At 36.8% G+C, this 20,938-nt stretch overlaps 1 non-coding gene across 1 annotated transcript; it reads left to right on the top strand.

Moving 5' to 3' along the window:
* Positions 1-446: 446 nt before the first annotated feature.
* Positions 447-550, top strand: LOC127745129 (small nucleolar RNA R71). Its single transcript, XR_008006325.1, has one exon. It is a non-coding gene; the product is annotated as a small nucleolar RNA R71 (small nucleolar RNA).
* Positions 551-20,938: the final 20,388 nt, after the last annotated feature.

Genomic DNA, 20,938 nt, shown 5'->3' with positions numbered 1-20,938 from the left:
GGAACTTAAAGTGGCCTTAGATAGATTAGAGACTAAATTTGCTAACTTAGAGGTACTCTATTCATAATTCTCTGTCTGTTGCTAAGAAGATGATGGATAAGGCTTGATATTGCTGAGCCTATTTCTTCCACCATTATTAAAGCCTTGTTGAGGCTTTTGTGGATCCTTCTATGAGAAATTTGGATGATTTCTCCATGATGAATTATAGGTGTTTCTATAAGGTTCACCCATATAATTTACCTCTGCTATTGCAAGGTTCTCTGGATCATAAGCTTCTTCTTCAGAAGATGCCTCTTTGGTACTGTTGGATGCATTTTGCCATCCATTCAGACTTTTAGAAATCATGTTGACTTTCTGAGTCAACATTTTGTTCTGAGCCAATATGGCATTCAGAGCATCAATTTCAAGAACTCCCTTCCTTATCTATCATGGTCCACTCTGAAAACATGTCAGAAGGACATCTTTTGGTCATCTGCTTGTATCTTTCCCAAGCTTCATAGAGGGATTCACCATCTTTTTGTTTGAAGGTTTGAACATCCACTCTAAGCTTGCTCAACTTTTGAGGAGGAAAGAACTTAGCCAAGAAAGCCATGACCAGCTTATCCCAGGAGTCCAGACAATCTTTAGGTTGAGAGTCCAACCATGCTCTAGCTCTGTCTCTTACAGCAAAAGGGAAAAGCATGAGCCTGTAGACTTTAGGATCTACTCCATTAGTCTTAACAGTCTCATAGATCTGCAAGAACTTAGTTAAGAACTGGTAAGGATCTTCTGATGGAAGTCCATGAAACTTGCAGTTCTGTTGCATTAGAGCAACTAATTGAGGTTTCAGCTCAAAATTGTTTGCTCCTATGCTAGGAATTGAGATGCTTCTTCCATCAAACTTGGAAGTAGGTGTAGTATAATCACCAAGCATCCTTCTTGCACTATTGTTGTTGGGTTCGGCTGCCATTTCCTATTCTTGTTCGAAAATTTCAGCAAGGTTGTCTCTGGATTATTGTAATTTAGCTTCTCTTAGTTTCTTCTTCAGAGTCCTTTCAGGTTCTGGACCAGCTTCAACAAGAATGCATTTTTCCTTGTTCCTGCTCATATGAAAGAGAAGAGAATAGAAAAAAAAGAGGAATCCTCTATGTCACAGTAAAGAGGTTCCTTATTATTAGTAGAAGAAGAAAAGGGATAAAGAAAGGAGAATCCAAACAGAAGGGTGAGGATAGGGGTAGTGATTTGAGATGAAGAGAGATGAAGAAAAGTGTTAGTAAATGAATAAATAAATAGGATAAGATGAGAGAGGGAGAAATTTTCGAAAATAAATTTTGAAATGGAGTTAAATGATTTTCGAAAATAAAAGGGAAGATAAAATTAAAATTTAAAATAATTAATTAATTAAAAAGAATTTTTGAAAAAGAGGGAGGTATTTTCGAAAATTAGAGAGAAAAAAAGTTGTTAGGTGGTTTTGAAAAAGATAAGAAACAAACAAAAAGTCAAATAGTTAGTTGAAAAACATTTGAAAATCAAATTTGAAAAGATAAAAAGATAAGAGGTTAGATAAGATATTTTAAAATCAAATTTTTGAAAAAGATAAAATTTTGAAAAGATATGATATAAAAGATAAGATAAGATAGATTTAATTTTTAAAATTAAAATTAATTACTTAACTAACAAGAAACTAAAAGATAAGATTATAGAATTTAAAGATTGAACCTTTCTTAACAAGAAAGTAACAAACTTCAAATTTTTGAATCAATCATATTACTTGTTAGTATAATTTTCGAAAATCAAGATAAAATTAAGAAAAATATTTTTGGAAAATATTTAAAAAGATTTTCGAAAATTAAATAAAAAATAAAAAAGATTTAATTTTTGAAAAAGATTTTGAAAAGATAAGATTTTTAAAATTGAAAATTTGACTTGACTCATAAGAAACAAATTATTTTAAAAATTTTTGACTAAGTCAACTCAAATTTTTGAAATTTTGAGAGAAATAAGGAAAAGATATATTTTTTATTTTTGAAATTTTAATTGAGAGAGAAAAACACAATTATGACCCAAAACATGAAAATTTTGGATCAAAACACATGATGCATGCAAGAACACTATGAATGTCAAGATGAACACCAAGAACACTTTGAAGATCATGATGAACATCAAGAACATATTTTTGAAAAATTTTTGATGCAAAGAAAACATGCAAGATACCAAACTTAGAAATCTTTAATGCATGGACACTATGAATGCAAAAATGCACATGAAAAACAATAAAGACACAAAACAAGAAAACATCAAGATCAAACAAGAAGACTTACCAAGAACAACTTGAAGATCATGAAGAACACTATGAATGCATGAATTTTCGAAAAATGCAAGAGATTTTTTAAAAACATGCAATTGACACCAAACTTAAAAATTGACACAAGACTCAAACAAGAAACACAAAAATATTTTTTATTTTTATAATTTTATGAATTTTTTTGGATTTTCTTTTAATTTTTTTTCGAAAAACATATATAGAACAAAAAAAGAAAACAAGAAATCCAAAATTTTTAATAAGAATTCCAGAAATCTTTCAATATTAGCCTAACGCTCCAATCCAAGGGTTGGGCATGGCTTAATAGCCAGCCAGCTTTAGAAGATATAAATCAGGCATGTAACAACTGATATTCCAATTAACTTGCCTCTACGCTGATGGTTTTGAAGCCTCAATCCAATTGAGTTAGACATGGCTTTACAGCCAGCCAAGCTTCAACATACTTTATGAAACACTAGAATTCATTCTTAAAAATTTTAGATAATTTTTCAAAAACAAAGAAAAAAATTTTGAAAAAAATTTTTGAAAACTTTTTGAAAAGAAAAATAAAAAGAAAATTACCTAATTTGAGCAATAAGATGAACCGTTAGTTGTCCATATTTGAACAATCCCTGACAACAGCGCCAAAAACATAGTGGACGAAATTGTGGTCATCAACAATGGCTCCAAAGACTTGGTGCTCTCAAACATGAATCACACTTTGTCACAACTCCGCACAACTAATAAGCAAGTGTACTGGGTCGTCCAAGTAATAAACCTTACGTGAGTAAGGGTCGATCCCACAGAGATTGTTGGCATGAAGCAAGCTATGGTCACCTTGTAAATCTCAGTCAGGCGGATAATAATTGATTATTGGGTTTTCGAATAATAATAAATAATAAACTGAAAATAAAGATAGATTTACTCATGTAATTCAATGGTGAGAATTTCAGATAAGTGTATGGAGATGTTTGTCCCTGTTGGATCTCTGCTTTCCTACTGCCTTCCTTCAATCCTTCTTATTCCTTTCCATGGCAAGCTGTATGTAGGGCATCACTGTTGTCAATGGCTACATCCCATCCTCTCGGTGAAAATGGTCCAAATGCTCTGTCACAGCACGGCTAATCATCTGTCGGTTCTCGATCATGTTGGAATAGAATCCCTTGATTCTTTTGCGTTTGTCATCACGCCCAACAATCGCGAGTTTGAAGCTCGTCACAGTCATTCAATCCCGGAATCATACTCGGAATACCACAGACAAGGTTAGACTTTTCGGATTCCCATGAATGCCGCCGTCAATTCTAGCTTATACCACGAAGATTCTGATTAAGGAATCCAAAAGATATGCGTCCGGTCTAAGGTAGAACGGAAGTGGTTGTCAGTCACGCGTTCATAGGTGAGAATGATGGTGAGTGTCACGGATCATCACATTCATCACGTTGAAGTGCAACGAATATCTTAGAATAAGAACAAGCGGAATTGAATAGAAAATAGTAGTAATTGCATTGAAACTTGATGTACAACAGAGCTCCACACCTTTAATCTATGGTGTGTAGAAACTCCACCGTTGAAAATACATAAATGATGAAGGTTTAGTCATGGCTGAGAGGCCAGCCCCCAAAACATGATCACAGGATCAAAAATACAATCCAGGATGAAAATATAATAGTAAAAAGTCCTATTTATACTAGACTAGCTACTAGGGTTTACAAAAGTAAGTAATTGATGCAGAAATTCACTTCCAGGGCCCACTTGGTGTGTGCTTGGGCTGAGCTTGAACTTTACACGAGCTAAGGCTTCTTTTGGAGTTGAACGCCAAGTTGTAACGTGTTTTTGGCGTTCAACTCTGGCTCGTGACGTTTTTCTGGTGCTTGACTCCAAAATGCAGCGTAAACTGGCGTTGAGCGCCAGTTCACGTCGTCTATTCTCTGGATGTCTACTTTCCAACGTCATTGAGAGTGCGCCATTTGGAGTTCTGTAGCTCCAGTAAATCCATTTCGAGTGCAGGGAGGTCAGAATCCAACAGCATCAGCAGTCCTTTGTTAGCCTTTTATCGGAGTTTTGCTCAGATCCCTCAATTTCAGCCAGAAATTACCTGAAACCATAGAAAAATACACAAATCATAGTAAAGTCTAGAAATGTGAATTTAGCATAAAAACTAAAGAAGACATCCCTAAAAGTAGCTAGATCATACTAAAAAGTACCTAAAAACAATGCCAAAAAGCATATAAATTATCCGCTCATCAGCTCCTCACCCCCAACAATGGAGTTTAGAGACTCATGCCATCAAAAAGTACAAATTTCAGATCTAAAATGTCATGAGATACAAAATAAGTCTCTAAAAGTTGTTTAAATACTAAACTGTTAACCTAGGTTTACAGAAAATGAGTAAACTAAGATAGATGGTGTAGAAATCTACTTCTGGGACCCACTTGGTATGTGTTTGGGCTGAGACTTGAGCTTCTCACGTGTCTGGGCTGTTTCTGGAGTTAAACGCCAGGTTGTAACCTGTTTCTGGCGTTTAACTCCAACTTGCAACCTGTGTCTGGCGCTGAATGCCAGAATGCAACATGGAACTGGCGTTAAATGCCAGATTATGTCATTTATCTTCGCACAAAATATGGACTATTATATATTGCTGGAAAGCCCTAGATGTCTAATTTCCAACCCAGTTGAGAGCGTGCCAATTGGACTCCTGTAGCTCTAAAAAATCTATTCAGAGTGTAGGGAGGTCAGAATCCAACAACATCAGCAGTCCTTTTTCAGCCTGAGTCAGATTTTTGCTCACCTCCCTCAATTTCGGCCAGAAAATACCTGAAATCACAGAAAAACACACAAACTCATAGTAAAGTCCAGAAATATGATTTTTGCCTAAAAACTAATAAAAATATACTAAAAACTAATTAAAACATACTAAAAACTATATGAAATTACCCCCAAAAGCGTATAAAATATCCGCTCATCACAACACCAAACTTAAACTGTTGCTTGTCCTCAAGCAACTAGATAAATAAAATAGGATAAAAAGAAATCAAGAAGCAATAGTATCTCAGAGTTTTAAGTGAAGCTCAAATTCTAATTAGATGAGCGGGACTAGTAGCTTTTTGCTTCCGAACAGTTTTGGCATCTCACTTTATCCTTTGAAATTCAGAATGATTGGCATCCATAGGAACTCAGAATTCAGATATTATTATTGATTCTCCTAGTTTAGTATGTTGATTCTTGAACACAGCTACTTTATGAGTCTTGGCCGTGGCCCTAAGTACTTTGTTTTCTAGTATTACCACTGGATACATAAATGCCACAGACACATAACTGGGTGAACCTTTTCAGATTGTGATTTAGCTTTGCTAAAGTCCCCAATTAGAGGTATCCAGAGTTCTTAAGCACACTCTTTTGCCTTGGATCACGACTTTAACCACTCAGTCTCAAGCTTTTCACTTGGACCTACATGCCACAAGCACATGGTTAGGAACAGCTTGATTTAACCGCTTAGGCCTGGATTTACTTCCTTGGGCCCTCCTATCCATTGATGCTCAAAGCCTGGATCCTTTTCACCCTTGCCTTTTGGTTTAAAGGGCTATTGGCTTTTTCTACCTCTTTTGCTTTTCTCTCTTTTTTTCACTGCTTTTTTTTGCTTCAAGAGTCAATTTCATGATTTTTCAGATCAGCAATAATATTTCTCTTGTTCATCATTCTTTTAGGAGCCAACAATTTTAACATTCATAAAATTCAATATAAAAAATATGCACTGTTCAAGCATTCATTCAGAAGACAAAAAGTATTGCTACCACATATAAATAATTAGAATTTTCCTTATTAAAAACTCGAAAAAAATATTGCCTCTTTATTCTAGAAATCTACTATTTTATTTATGTTTGATGACGATGAGAAAAATAAATTATAGCTTAATTGAAGATGAAATCAAAATAGATATACTAATTACTACTACTAATATATGACTTCTGAGGTAAATTCCTAATAAGAACAATTATCACAGAGTTAAGGCTAAGATTAGGACTCAACAACCTTTATTTTGGCAAATAGATGTTCCTCTAGTCTGTGGGGTGCTTGGTCCTTCAAGAGATAGCTTTTGACGCTTCAGTTCCTTCAAGTCACGCCTTTGCTCTTTTTGTTCCCCAAGCAATTTGCAAAGCATGCTATTTTGATTATTTTGTTCTTCCTTTATTTGGTCTATAGCTTCTTGCAACTTGGTAACAGATGCTTCAAGATGCTCCCAGTATTCAAATTGAGGGATCTCCAGGAGGAATTCCTGTGCTCTCCTCTTGATTGGGTGGTGCACGAAATTGTGATCTCTAATAATGGTGTTCAACTTGGTATGCGCATCTACTAACTCAGCACTTTCTTCACAACTTCGCACAACTAACCAGCAAGTGCACTGAGTCGTCCAAGTAATAAACCTTACGTGAGTAAGGGTCGATCCCACGAAGATTGTTGGTATGAAACAAGCTATGGTCATCTTGTAAATCTTAGTTAGGCGGATAATAAATGGTTATGGATTTTTTGAATAATAATAATAAATAAATAGAAAATAAAGATAGAAATACTTATGTAAATCATTGGTGAGAATTCTAGATAAGTATATGGAGATGCTCTGTCCCTGTTGGATCTCTGCTTTCCTACTGCCTTAATTCAATCCTTCTTACTCCTTTCCATGGCAAGCTGTATGTAGAGCATCACCATTTTCAATGGCTACATCCCATCCTCTCAGTGAAAATGGTCCAAATGCTCTGTCACAGCACAGTTAATCATCTGTTGATTCTCGATCATGCGGAATAGAATCCATTGATTCTTTTGCGTTTGTCATGACGCCCAACAATCGCGAGTTTGAAGCTCATCACAACCATTCAATCCTTGAATCCTACTCGGAATACCACAGACAAGGTTTAGACTTTCCGGATTCTCATGAATGCCACCATCAATTCTAGTTTATACCACGAAGATTCTGATTAAGGAATCTAAGAGATATGCACCCGGCCTAAGGTAGAATGGAAGTGGTTGTCAATCACGCGTTCATAGGTGAGAATGATGATGAGTGTCACGGATCATCAAATTCATCATGTTGAAGTGCAACGAATATCTTAGAACAAGAATAAACTGAATTAAATAGAAAGTAGTAGTAATTGCATTAAAACTCGAGGTACAGCAGAGCTCCACACCTTTAATCTATGGTGTGTAGAAACTCCACCGTTGAAAATACATAAGTGATGGTCCAGGCATGGCCGAATGGCCAGCCCCCATGAAGGTCTAAAATCGTATACACTGATTAAAGATCAATCAAAAGACGTCTAATAAAATAGTAAAATGTCCAATTTATACTAGACTAGCTACTAGGGTTTACAGAATTAATTCTAAGTGCAGAAATCCACTTCCGGAACCCACTTTAGTTTGTGCTTGGGCTAAGCTTGAGCTTTACATGTGCAGAGGCTTCTTTTGGAGTTGAATGCCAAGTTGTAACGTGTTTTTGACGTTCAACTCTGGTTCATGACGTGTTTCTGGTGTTTGACTCCAGAATGCAGCATGGAACTGGTGTTGAGCGCCAGTTTGCGTCTTCTAATCTCGAATAAAGTATAGACTATTATATATTGCTGGAAAGCTCTAGATGTCTACTTTCCAACGCCATTGAGATCGCGCCATTTAAAGTTCTGTAGCTCCAGAAAATCTATTTAGAGTGCAGGGAGGTCAGAATCCAATAGCATCAGTAGTCCTTTGTCAGCCTTTTATCAGAGTTTTGCTCAGGTCCCTCAATTTCAGCCAGAAAATACCTGAAATCACAGAAAAACACACAAACTCATAGTAAAGTCCAGAAATGTGAATTTAGCATAAAAACTAATGAAAATATCCCTAAAAGTAGCTAGATCCTACTAAAAACTACCTAGAAATAATGCCAAAAAGCGTATAAATTATCCGCTCATCATGGGGTCGTCCTGCACTTGTTGTCTTTCCATTGATATTTGGTGATTGGTCGCTCAACTGAGATATACTCAGTTACTCCCATCTTCACCCCAGCATCTCTACATAGCATAGAGATTAAGCTTGGATAATCCAATTTGACATCTTTGGAGTTCTTGTTTGCAATTATGTAAAGTTCACACGAAATCAGCTGATGAACTTCCACTTCTTTTCCCAACATAATTTAATGGATTATTACTTCTCTTTTAATGGTGACTTCAGAGCGGTTGCTAGTGGGCAGTATAGAACGCCCAATGAAGTCCAGCCAGCCTCTAGCGACTGGTTTGGGATCTTCTCTCTTGAGTTGATTTGGGACGCCCTTTGTGTTGGTCATCCACTTGGTTCCAGGGAGGCATATGTCCTCTAGAATCTTGTCTAAGCCCTTATTTGTTCTCATCATTCTCCTATTAAAGGAGTCTGTGTCATCTTTCAGCTGAGGTAGCTTAAAGATCTCCCTGATTTTGTCAGGGTGGATGTGAACAATCTTTCCTCTGACCAAGGTCCGATAGTCATAGAGGGCAGTTCTAGATATGCTCTGCCTGTCTGTTTGCCACAGATTAGAGTAGAATTCCTGAACCATGTTTTTTCCCACCTTTGTTTCAGGATTAGCTAGGATTTCCCAGCTCTTGTTTCGAATATGCTCTTGGATCTCCAGATATTCATCTTCTTTCAGATCGAATTTGACTTCCGGGATCACTGATCTTAGGCCCATGATTTTGTAGTAATGGTCTGAATGTTCTTTGGTCAAGAAATTTCCTTGATTCCAAAGTGGTTTTAGAATATTCTCTTTCTTGCCTCTTGGAGTGGTTTGCTTTCCCTTAGGAGCCATTATCTTACTGGGTATGGCTTAGTGATCACGAATAAACACACCAAACTTAGAGGTTGGCTTGTCCTCAAGCAAGAAAAAGGAAAGGAGAGGGATAGAAGGAGAGCTAATTTCGAATGGTGGATGAGAGGAGGGAGGCCGAATGTGGATTTAAAGGTAGGGGTGGGTTTTCGAAAATTTTGAAAAAAAGATAAGATAGAAGATATGATTTGTAAAAGATAAGTATGATAGGAAAAGATATAATTTAAAATTAAAAAGTTATGAAAGATATTTGAAAAAGATAAATCTGAATTTTGAGAAGAAAATATGGTGAGTTTAAAAAGATTTGAAAAGAATTTAAAAAGATTTGAAAAGAAGTTGAAGAGGATTAAAAAAAAATTTGTGTTTATGAATTAAGATACATTTGATATTTTTGAAATGGGATTTTAGAAATTAGGATTAAAAATTTTTGGAATTGAAGTTTGAAAGATGGGAGTTTGTAACATGTTTATGCAACAAATCATGAATTGAAACGTGAAAAAATGGAAAAAATATAAGTTGAAAACGAATTCACCTCCTCCCCACAATCCTGGCGTTAAACGCCCAAACGCTGCATGTTTTGGGCGTTTAACACCCATTTGTAGCTTCTCCTGGGCATTTAACGCCCTGCTGTTGCTTCTGGCTGGCGTTAAACGCCAGGAATTCCTTTGTCACTGGGCATTTTTCTGAACGCCCAGGACGCTGTAAATCTGGCATTCAACACCCAGAAAGTGCTTCTTTCTGACGTTTAACACCCAGAAAGTGCTTCTTTCTGGCGTTTAACGCCCAGAAGATGCTTCTTTCTGGCGTTTAACGCTCAGAAGATGCTTCTTTTTGGCGTTTAACGCCCAGTGGCTATCTCTACTAGCGTTGAACACCCAGTAGATGCTTCTTTTGGGCGTTCAACGCCCAAAACAGTTCTTACTGGCTTTTTCACACCAGTGAGCTTCTTTTTGCTATTTTATCCTCTGAATCCTTCTGTGTCTTTGTGAACTCATGCAATTGCCATTTTACCTTGAAGAAAATTAATATGAACCTATAAAAATCAATTAATTGAAAAATAAGCTTTGTTAATGGCTGGGTTGCCTCCTAGTAAGCGCTTCTTTATTGTCTTTAGCTGGACTATTACTGAGCTTTTAATCAAGTCTCAGTCTTGAGCATTCTTGCTCAAAATTGCTTTCAAGATAATGTTTGACTCTCTGTCCATTAACAATGAACTTTTTATTAGAATCATTATCCTGAAGCTCTACGTAACCATATGGTGACACACTTGTAATCACATATGGTCCTCTCCACTGGGATTTCAATTTCCCGGGGAATAATCTGAGCCTAGAATTAAACAGCAGAACTTTCTGCCCTGGCTCAAAGACTCTGGATGACAGCTTCTTGTCATGCCATCTTTTTGCTTTCTCTTTGTAAATTTTTGCATTTTCGAAAGCATTGAGTCTGAATTCCTCTAGCTCATTTAATTGAAGCAATCATTTTTCTCCAGCTAATTTGGCATCAAGGTTTAGGAATCTGGTTGCCTAGTAGGCCTTATGTTCCAGTTCCACTAGCAAGTGACAGGCTTTGCCATCACATATAAATAATTAGAATTTTTCTTATTAAGAACTCGAAATTAAATTGCCTCTTTATTCTAAAAATATACTATTTTATTCATGTTTGATGATGATGAGAAAAATAAATTATAGCTTAATTTTAAATAAAATCAAAATAGATATACTAATTACTACTACTCCTATATAACTTCTAAGGTAAATCTATAAGATAACTATCACAGAGTAAAGCTAGGATTAGGACTCAACAACCTTTATTTTGGGAAGTGGATGTTCCTCTAGTCTGTGGGGTGCTTGATCCTTCAAGAGATAATTTCTGACGCTTCAGTTCCTTCAAGTCACGCCTTTGCTCTTCTTGTTCCCCAAGCAGTTTGCAAAGCATGCTATTTTGATTATTCTGTTCTTACTTTATTTGGTCCATAGCTTCTTGCAACTTGGTAACCGATGCTTCAAGATGCTCCCAATATTCAAATTGCGGAAATTCTGGGAGGAATTCTGATGGGTGTTTTTGTGGAAAAATGAATTTCCAACACACATAACTCACCGGCAAGTATACCGGGTCGCATCAAGTAGTAATAACTCACAAGAGTGAGGTCGATCCCACAGGGATTGATGGAACAAGCAACTTTAGTGGGTGATTAGTTTAGTCAAGCTAATATTGAAGGGATATTAGATGAAATGTAGCCAACAGAATTATAAATGACAGGAAATTTAAAGTTGCAAAAAGTAAAATTGCATAAAACTTAAATAACAAGAGAGTAAAATTAGCTGAAACATAAATTGCAAGAAAAGTAAATTGCATGAAAAGTAAAGGGGGGTTGGGTGCTGGAAATTAAAGAGAGCAATAGATCAAAACTCAGAAACTCTTGCAGAAAAGTAAATTGGAATCATGAACAGAAATGTAAAATGAAGAACAAGTGCAGAAGAATTAAATTGCTTGAAAGTAAATTGAAAGCCAATGGAACAGTAAAAACAGAAGAGCAGCCAAGAACTCAACTCAATTGCAAAATAAAATTGAAGATCTCAGGGAATCAAAGAGACTAGAAAACAAGTCTAGATCTCAATTCCTTCCTTGATCAAAGTAGAAAGCAGATTGAAGAAGAAAGAAAGATGAAAGCCGTAGAGAAAAACTTGGGTCCAAAACTCAATTCACTGAAATTTTGCAGAAGAATAACAAGAGAAATCTTAGACCAAGAGGGAAACAGAATTCCTTTAAATCTCAATCCAAGATTCAAAACAGAAATGAAAATTGAAGGAGAGAGCTCTCTACTCCTAATGCTCCCTAGTGGAGCTAGCCTCTTTTTTCGAGCTCCAATTGATGCCTTTATATAGGCTATACAAAGTGAAAATGAAAATGAAATTAAAACAAATTACATTTAAAATAAAAAAATCCTAATCTAATTGATCCTTGTGCCTTTGAGAGATGATAATGGGCTTAGCTTTCTTTGGATTTGAGGGAGAATGGGTCTTGGATGGCCTTGGTTCAATTGGTGAAGAAATGAGTTCAAAGGAAATTTTAATTGAATTTTGGCCCATGAGTGTTTGCTCCCAGGAAGCTGCTCTGGTCTTGTGGAGAGCAAAGCAGTGAAGCTTTGTGTGGGGATGCATGTTTCGTGCTGAGTATAGTGAGGCACCAGGAGATTGCCCTGCCCTTGTGGAGAGCGGGGCAGTGGAGCTTCCAAGGGGAGGTACCCGGTTCAAGCCTTGGTGAAAGCACTCCATGCCAATTTTCCTTGAATTTTTATGAAGAGAGTACGACATTGCCCTCCAAGAGAGCACTCTGCTCTCCTTGAGGGCAAACTTCCTTGGTTTCCTTGTGTCTCCCTCTTCGAGCCTTGGTGGAAGCATTTTGGTTTATTTTTGCTTGTTTTTGGCCCTTAAAGACGCCTTTCACTCATGCCTCAATTGTACGCCAAATATGGATTGCTATATATCGTTGGAAAGCTCTGAATGTCAGCTTTTCAACGCAACTAGAAGCACATCAATTGGATATCTGTAGCTCAATTTATAGCCCTTTGAAGTAGGCATGGTCATGCTATGAGCGCCCAGATTTTAACTTAGCGAAAATTTGCTTCAACCTCACTTTGCTTCATCACGATATTGCCCTGCCCTTGGCAAGAGCAGGGCAGTGTGCGTGCTGGTTGCTTCCTCCTTTGATTTGGTCATGGGCCACGCTTTTAAAAGCGTGGCCTAAGGCTCCAAAGTGTGCTCCAACTTCAAAGTGTGCCCCAAAACTCTTTTTTTCTCCTTTTTAGCTTATTTTGTGCTTCTTTGCTTCTTTTTCTTCTTATTTCCTACAAGATTTATAAATTTAAAAGATCAAGGAAATATACTATTTAAGCACAAAAGCATTCAATATTTAAGCACAAATCATCAATTTCTTGTATGAAAAAGCATAGAAAAATAGGTATATGATGACATGTCATCACAACACCAAACTTAAACCTTGCTTGTCCCCAAGCAAGAAAAGAATCATGCAATAAAGATTGACAATCCAAGGTAAAAAGAATAGCAACTCAATGTTCATGGTTAGCTAGTTTTCTAAGCATTCTACAATCACAAAAGAGATGTAAATGATTGATGCTTCTATCTAGCTCAATTTATGAAATCTTTTCCTTATAATTTTTCCTTGAAACAAGCTTTCGGTTTTTTTTTTTAGCTTCTCCTTTTGGGTGCTTTGCCCCATGAGTTAATAACAAAGCTACGACTTCTAAATGCTTTGTTTTCAAGTATTACCACTTGATACATAAGCACCACAAGCATTTAATTAGAGGACTTCATTAAGCTCATTCTTCTTTTCTTTTCTTGACTCTCTAATCATTGATGCTCAGAGCCTTGAGTTTTGAGGGAGTGCTTTTGCACTTGAGCCTAGCCTTGACTTCTAAGTGTTTTATTTTCAAGCATTTAGCTTGATACATAAACACCACAAGCACTTAGCAAATAAATTGCCATTGGTACTCAGAGCCTTCAGCTTTCTCATTCTTTCCCTTTTTCTTTTCTTGCTTTAATTGTATTTGCTTCTTTAAGGTTTTCATGATTTCAAAAGATTTCACAAAATGTCCTAGATAAAAACTTCAATTAAATAAAATTCAATGCAATTGAGCAATAATTAATCATACTAGCTTTCCAATACTTGTATGCACATGCTAAGTTCTTCTTTAATTCCTTGTTTGTTTATGATCATGATGCTTTTTCCCATACCAACTCAGAATGCTTGCTTATCCTCAAGCAACAATTAGAACAATGGCTATGGGGCTAAGATGGATCATGAATGTCTTACACAATGAAATGTTAGCAATACATGTGTTTAAGCAAGCAAAATTAAAGATAAGAATCAAGGCACAAGAGACAGAGACATTATGATTGCAAGCATAAGATGGTGTGCATGATACATTGCATAAAAAATAAGTGGCACACCAAACTTAGTGTGACACTCTCACTTGGAATTGATGCAAGTATCTAGTAAACATTGGAACCAAATTTTGTTGCATAGCAACACCAAACTTAGAATGCAACAATATGTCAATTTATTTGAACTAAAACTAAACAAAAGAAACTGTTATATGTTGAATACAATCACCAAGCCAAAAATCTGTCATGAATAAAGATCTCTTGATGCTGTATTAACAAAAACAGTTGATAAAAGAAAACTTAAAAATAAAGAGGTGACTAAAACAAAGAGAATGCAAACGAAATGTCAAAAGAAAAGAAAAATAACAATGTAAAGGCAATATGATTATGCAGACAAGTGATGTTGCTGGATGAGTTGCATAGAAAAATAAGTGGCACACCAACTTAGAATCTTAGTGTGACACTTTCATGTAGAATTGATGCAATCATCCAAAGGAATTGAAAACAATTTGTTGCAGGGCAACACCAAACTTAGAATGTGATCATATGCCAATTTATTGAAATTTAAACAAGGCAAGGAGAAGGAATGTTACCTACTGTTTACCTATTATTCACTTTCTTTCTCTTCTTCCAGTTTGTTAAAAGGAATGACCTCAAAGGGGGAGAAGATTCAGCTACTGTCCCTTGCCTCGGCCTTTTCTCAGCAAGCTTCCTTTTGCAAATGGCTTGATTGATCTTGCTTGCCGGTTCAGGGACAGGATTGGTGCTTTTGTTAGTTGCCTTCACTTCTTGGATGTCAAGACATGGTTGCTGTGTGATTTTTGGAGTAATTTCTTCATTAAGATCCTCTTGAATTTGTGTTTCCATGAGCTCTTCCTTCATGTAATTCTCTGCTTCACTTGAGTGTGACTTCTCTTGAGTGTCTTCCTCACTTTCTTGCTCCTCCACTCCTTCCTTTGTACTCAACATTTGACTTAATAGCTCTTTCAGGGAGGATGTTTGTTGTTTTTCCCAAGATTTCTTCATCTCCTCTTCATATTTGTAGATCACAGATTCAAGGGAAGTTTATGAGGGTTGTGAATGTTCATGTTCCTTTGTCACCTCAGGTGCAGTTTCATTTTCAACAACCTCATTCTTCATTGAAAGTTCACTTGATACAGAGGCTTCCTCATCTTGCCCTTCATCTTTCCTTGTTGCACTCACCAATTGAGCTAACATTATTTCCATGTTTTTGAATGAATTCTCTTGCTCGTTCTAGGATATCTGTGCCTCCCTCTCATATTTTTCAAACAAGGTCTCAAGCTTTGAGAGGCTTTGGTTCATGGAAGTTTGTGTGGGTGGTGAATTTTGATAGAGGCTTTCTGTTGAAGCATGGTCAAGTGATGATATCTTTGGATGAATATCATATGGAGCATTAGAATTTCCTTCCCAGCCACCATTAGAATCATGACTAGCATCATTTTGTGGTGGAAGAAAATATCCCATATGGTTTTCTTGCTCATCTTGTGTCTCTGAAGCAAATCTCCATGGATTGGAGTGCTTAGAATTTGTATTTTCTTGGTGATATTCCCAGCCACCATTAGAGATTAGTGATGGTGAGTAATATCCCATAAAATTTGTTTGATCATAAGATGAGTTGGTCTCCATCTGAGTTTTGTAAAATACAACACCATTGAAAATTGAAATTACTCATATCAGAAATGAGTTTTGCTTAGTGAGGCAAAAACACAAACACCTTGGTTTCAACTTAGAACAGAGAACAAAAAATAAAAAAATGCTTGATCTAGACTTTTCATCCACTTAATCATTATTGGTCTAATCAATCCCCGGCAACGGCGCCAAAAACTTAATGGTGTTTTTGTGGAAAAACAAATTTCCAACACACAAATCCAACCGGCAAGTATACCGGGTCGCATCAAGTAGTAATAACTCACAAGAGTGAGGTCGATCCCACAGGGATTGATGGATCAAGCAACTTTAGAGGGTGATTAGTTTAGTCAAGCTAACATTGGTGAGTGAGAATTGTTGCAGCAGAATGTAAAATTGCAGTGAACTTAAATTACAGAAAGTAAAATGGCAGGAAACTTAAATAACAAGAAAGTAAATTAGCTGAAACTTAAATTGCAAGAAAAGTAAATTGCATGAAAAGTAAAGGGGGGTTGGATGCTGGAAATTAAAGAGAGCAATAGATCAAAACTCAGAAACTCTTGCAGAAAGCTTAACTTGCAGGAAAGTAAATTGGGATCATGAATAGAAATGTAAAATGAAGAACAAGTTCAGAAGAATCAAATTGCTTGAAAGTAAATTGAAAGCCAATGGAATAGTAAAAATAGAAGAGCAGCCAAGAACTCAACTCAATTGCAAAATAAAATTGAAGATCTCAGGGAATCAAAGAGACTAGAAAACAAGTCTAGATCTTACTCCCTTCCTTGATCCAACCAAGAACAATTGTAGATGGAAAGAAGATGAAAGCAGTAAAGAGAGTTTTGGTTCAAATCCTTAATTCACTGAAGTTTTGCAGAAGAATAACAAGAGAAATCTTAGACCAAGAGGGAAACATAATTCCTTCACTCTCAATCCAGATTCAAAACAGAAAGAAAAATTAAGAGAGAGCTATCATTGTTGATCTAATCAATCCCCGGCAATGGCGCCAAAAACTTGATGGGTGTTTTTGTGGAAAAACGAATTTCCAACACACATAACTCACCGGCAAGTATATCGGGTCGCATCAAGTAGTAATAACTCACAAGAGTGAGGTCGATCCCACAGGGATTGATGGATCAAGCAACTTTAGTGGGTGATTAGTTTAGTCAAGCTAACATTGAAGGGATATTGGATGAAATGTAGCTAACAAAATTATAAATGACAGGAAATTTAAAGTTGCAGAAAGTAAAATTGCATAAAACTTAAATAACAAGAGAGTAAAATTAGCTGAAACTTAAATTGCAAGAAAAGTAAATTGCATGAAAAGTAAAGGGGGGTTGGGTGTTGGAAATTAAAGAGAGCAATAGATCAAAACTCAGAAACTCTTGCAGAAAGCTTAACTTGCAGGAAAGTAAATTGGGATCATGAACAGAAATGTAAAATAAAGAACAAGTGCAGAAGAATAAAATTGCTTGAAAGTAAATTGAAAGCCAATGGAACAGTAAAAACAGAAGAGCAGCCAAGAACTCAACTCAATTGCAAAATAAAATCAAAGATATTAGGGAATCAAAGAGACTAGAAAACAAGTCTAGATCTCACTTCCTTCCTTGATCAAAGTAGAAAGCAGCTTGAAGAAGAAAGAAAGATGAAAGCTGTAGAGAAAAACTTGGGTCCAAAACTCAATTCACTGAAATTTTGCAGAAGAATAACAAGAGAAATCTTAGACCAAGAGGGAAACAGAATTCCTTCAAATCTCAATCCAAGATTCAAAACAAAAATGAAAATTGAAGGAGAGAGCTCTCTACTCCTAATGCTCCCTAGTGGAGCTAGCCTTTTTTTTCGAGCTCCAATTGATGCCTTTATATAGGCTTTACAAAGTGAAAATGAAAATGAAATTAAAACAAATTACATTTAAAATAAAAAAAATCCTAATCTAATTGATCCTTGTGCCTTTGAGAGATGATAATGGGCTTAGCTTGCTTTGGATTTGAGGGAGAATGGGTCTTGGATGGCCTTGGTTCAATTGGTGAAGAAATGAGTTCAAAGGGATTTTTAATTGAATTTTGGCCCATGAGTGTTTGCTCCCAGGAGGCTGCTCTGGTCTTGTGGAGAGTAGAGCAGTGAAGCTTTGTGTGGGGATGCATGTTGCGTGCTGAGTATAGTGAGGCACCAGGGGATTGCCCTGCCCTTGTGGAGAGCGGGACAGTGGAGCTTCCAAGGGGAGGTACCCGGTTCAAGCCTTGGTGAAAGCACACCATGCCAATTTTCCTTGAATTTTTATGAAGAGAACACGGCATTGCCCTCCAAGAGAGCACTCTGCTCTCCTTGAGGCCAGACTTCCTTGGTTTCCTTGTGTCTCCCTCTTCGAGCCTTGGTGGAAGCATTTTGGTTTATTTTCGCTTGTTTTTGGCCCTTAAAGATGCCTTTCACTCATGCCTTAATTGTACGCCAAATATGGATTGCTATATATCGTTGGAAAGCTCTAAATGTCAGCTTTCCAACACAACTGAAAGCACATCAATTGGACATCTGTAACTCATGTTATAGCCCTTTGAAGTAGGCATGGTCATGCTGTGAGCACCCAGATTTTAACTTAGTGAAAATTTGCTTCAACCTCACTTTGCTTCATCACGATATTGCCCTGCCCTTGGCAAGAGCAGGGCAGTGTGCGTGCTGGTTGCTTCCTCCTTTGATTTGGTCATGGGCCACGCTTTTAAAAGCGTGGCCTAAGGCTCCAAAGTGTGCTCCAACTTCAAAGTGTGCCCCAAAGCTCTTTTTTTCTCCTTTTTAGCTTATTTTGTGCTTCTTTGCTTCTTTTTCTTCTTATTTCCTACAAGATTTATAAATTTAAAAGATCAAGAAAATATACCATTTAATCACAAAAGCATTCAATATTTAAGCACAATTCATCAATTTCTTGTATGAAAAAAGCATAGAAAAATAGGTATATGATGACTTGTCATCAAATTCCTGTGCTCTCCTCTTGATGGGGTCATCCTGCACTTGTTATTTTTCCATTGATGTTTTGGTGATTGGTCGCTCAACTGAGATATACTCAGTTATTCCCATCTTCACTCCAGCATCTTTACATAACATAGATATTAAGCTAGGATAAGCTAATTTGGCATCTTTGGAGTTCTTGTTTGCAATTATGTAAAGTTCACACGAAATCAGCTTATGAACTTCCACTTCTCTTCCTAACATAATGCAGTGGATCATCACTGCTCTTTTAACGGTGACCTCAGAGCGGTTGCTAGTAGGCAGTATAAAACGCCCAATGAAGTCTAGCCAGCCTCTGGCGACTGGTTTGAGATCTTCTCTCTTGAGTTTATTTGGGACGCCCTTGGTGCTGGTGGTCCACCTGGCTCCAGGGATGCATATGTTCTCTAGAATCTTGTCAAGGGCTTTATTTGTTCTCATCAATCTACTATTAAAGGAGTCTGGGTCATCTTTCAGCTGAGGTAGCTTAAAGATCTCCCTGATTTTATCAGGGTGGATGTGAACAATCTTTCCTCTAACCAGGGTCCGATAGTCATAGAGAGCAGTTCCAGATATTCTCTGCCTATCTGTTTGCCATAGATTAACGTAGAATTCCTGAACCATGTTTCTTCCCACCTTTGTTTCAAGATTAGCTAGGATTTCCCAGCTCCTGTTTTGAATTTGCTCTTGGATCTCCGTATATTCATCTTCTTTCAGATCGAATTTGACTTCTGGGATCACTGACCTTAGACCCATTATTTTGTAGTAATGGTCTGAATGTTCTTTGGTTAAGAACCTCCCTTGATTCCAAAGTGGTTTTGGAATACTCTCTTTCTTGCCTCCTGGAGTGGGTTGTTTTCCTATAGGAGCCATGATCTTAGTGGGTATGGTTTAGTGATCACCGATAAACACACCAAACATAGAGGTTTGCTTGTCCTCAAGCAAAAGAAAAGAAAGGAGAGGGATAGAAGGATAGCTAGTTTTCAAACTGTTGAGGAGAGGAGAGAGGCCGAAAGTGGATTTAAAGGGAAGGGGTGGGTTTTCAAAAATTTTGAAGAAGGATAGGATAGAAGATATGATTTGTAAAAGATAAATATGATAGGAAAAAGATATAATTGAAAATTGAAAAGATATAGAAGATATTTGAAAAAGATATTTCTGAATTTTTTTTAAAAAGATTTGGGATTAATTTGAAAAGATAATTGATTTTTTGAAAAAGATTTGAAAAGAAGTTGGATGGGATTTGAAAAAGGATTTGTGTTTATGAATTAAGATGCATTTGATATTTTTGAAAAAGGGATTTTAGAAATTAGGATTAAAATTTTTGGAATTGAAGGATCAGAGTTTGTAACATGTTTATGCAAGGAATCATGAATTGAAATATGAAAATTGAAAAAAAATGTGAAGTAAAAACGAAATTACTTCCTCCCCACAATCCTGGCATTAAACGCCCAAACACTGCATGTCTTGGGCGTTTAATGCCCATTTGCAGCTTTTCCTGGGCATTCAATGCCCAGCTGTTGCTTCTAGCTGGCGTTGAACGCTAGGAACTCCTTTGTCATATTGGGCGTTTTTCTGAACGCCTAGGACGCTATAAATCTGGCGTTGAACGCCCAAAAGGTTCTTCTTTCTGGCGTTCAACGCCCAGAAGATGCTTCTTTCTGGTATTTAACGCCCAGATGGCTATCCTTACTGGCGTTGAACGCCCAATAAGTGCTTCTTTTGGGCGTTCAGCGCCCAAAACAACTCTTACTGGTTTTTTTCGCACCAGTGAGCTTCTTTTTGCTGTTTTATCCTCTGAATCCTTCTGTAACTCTGTGAGCTCAAGCAATTGCTATTTTACCTTGAAAAAAATTGACATAAACCTGTAAAAATCAATTAATTAACAAATAAAACTTGTAAATGGCTGGGTTGCCTCCTGATGAGCGGATAATTTGTATACTTTTTGGCATTGTTTTTAGTATGTTTTTGGTATGATATAGTCAGTTTTTAGTATATTTTTATTAGTTTTTAGTTAAAATTCTCTTTTCTGGACTTTACTATGAGTTTGTGTGTTTTTCTGTGATTTCAGGTATTTTCTGGCTGAAATTGAAGGACCTGAGCAAAAATATGATTCAGAGACCAAAAAGGACTGCAGATGCTGTTGGATTCTGACCTCCCTGCACTCGAAGTGGATTTTCTGGAGCTACAGAAGCCCAATTGGCGCGCTCTCAACGGCGTTGGAAAATAGACATCCTGGGCTTTCCAGCAATATATAATAGTCCATACTTTGCCCAAGATTTGATGGCCCAAACCGGCGTTCAAAGTCAC

Source organism: Arachis duranensis, chromosome 2, assembly GCF_000817695.3.
Source record: "Arachis duranensis cultivar V14167 chromosome 2, aradu.V14167.gnm2.J7QH, whole genome shotgun sequence".
Lineage (NCBI taxonomy): Eukaryota > Viridiplantae > Streptophyta > Magnoliopsida > Fabales > Fabaceae > Arachis > Arachis duranensis.
This window is presented reverse-complemented; position numbering and strand designations above follow the sequence as displayed.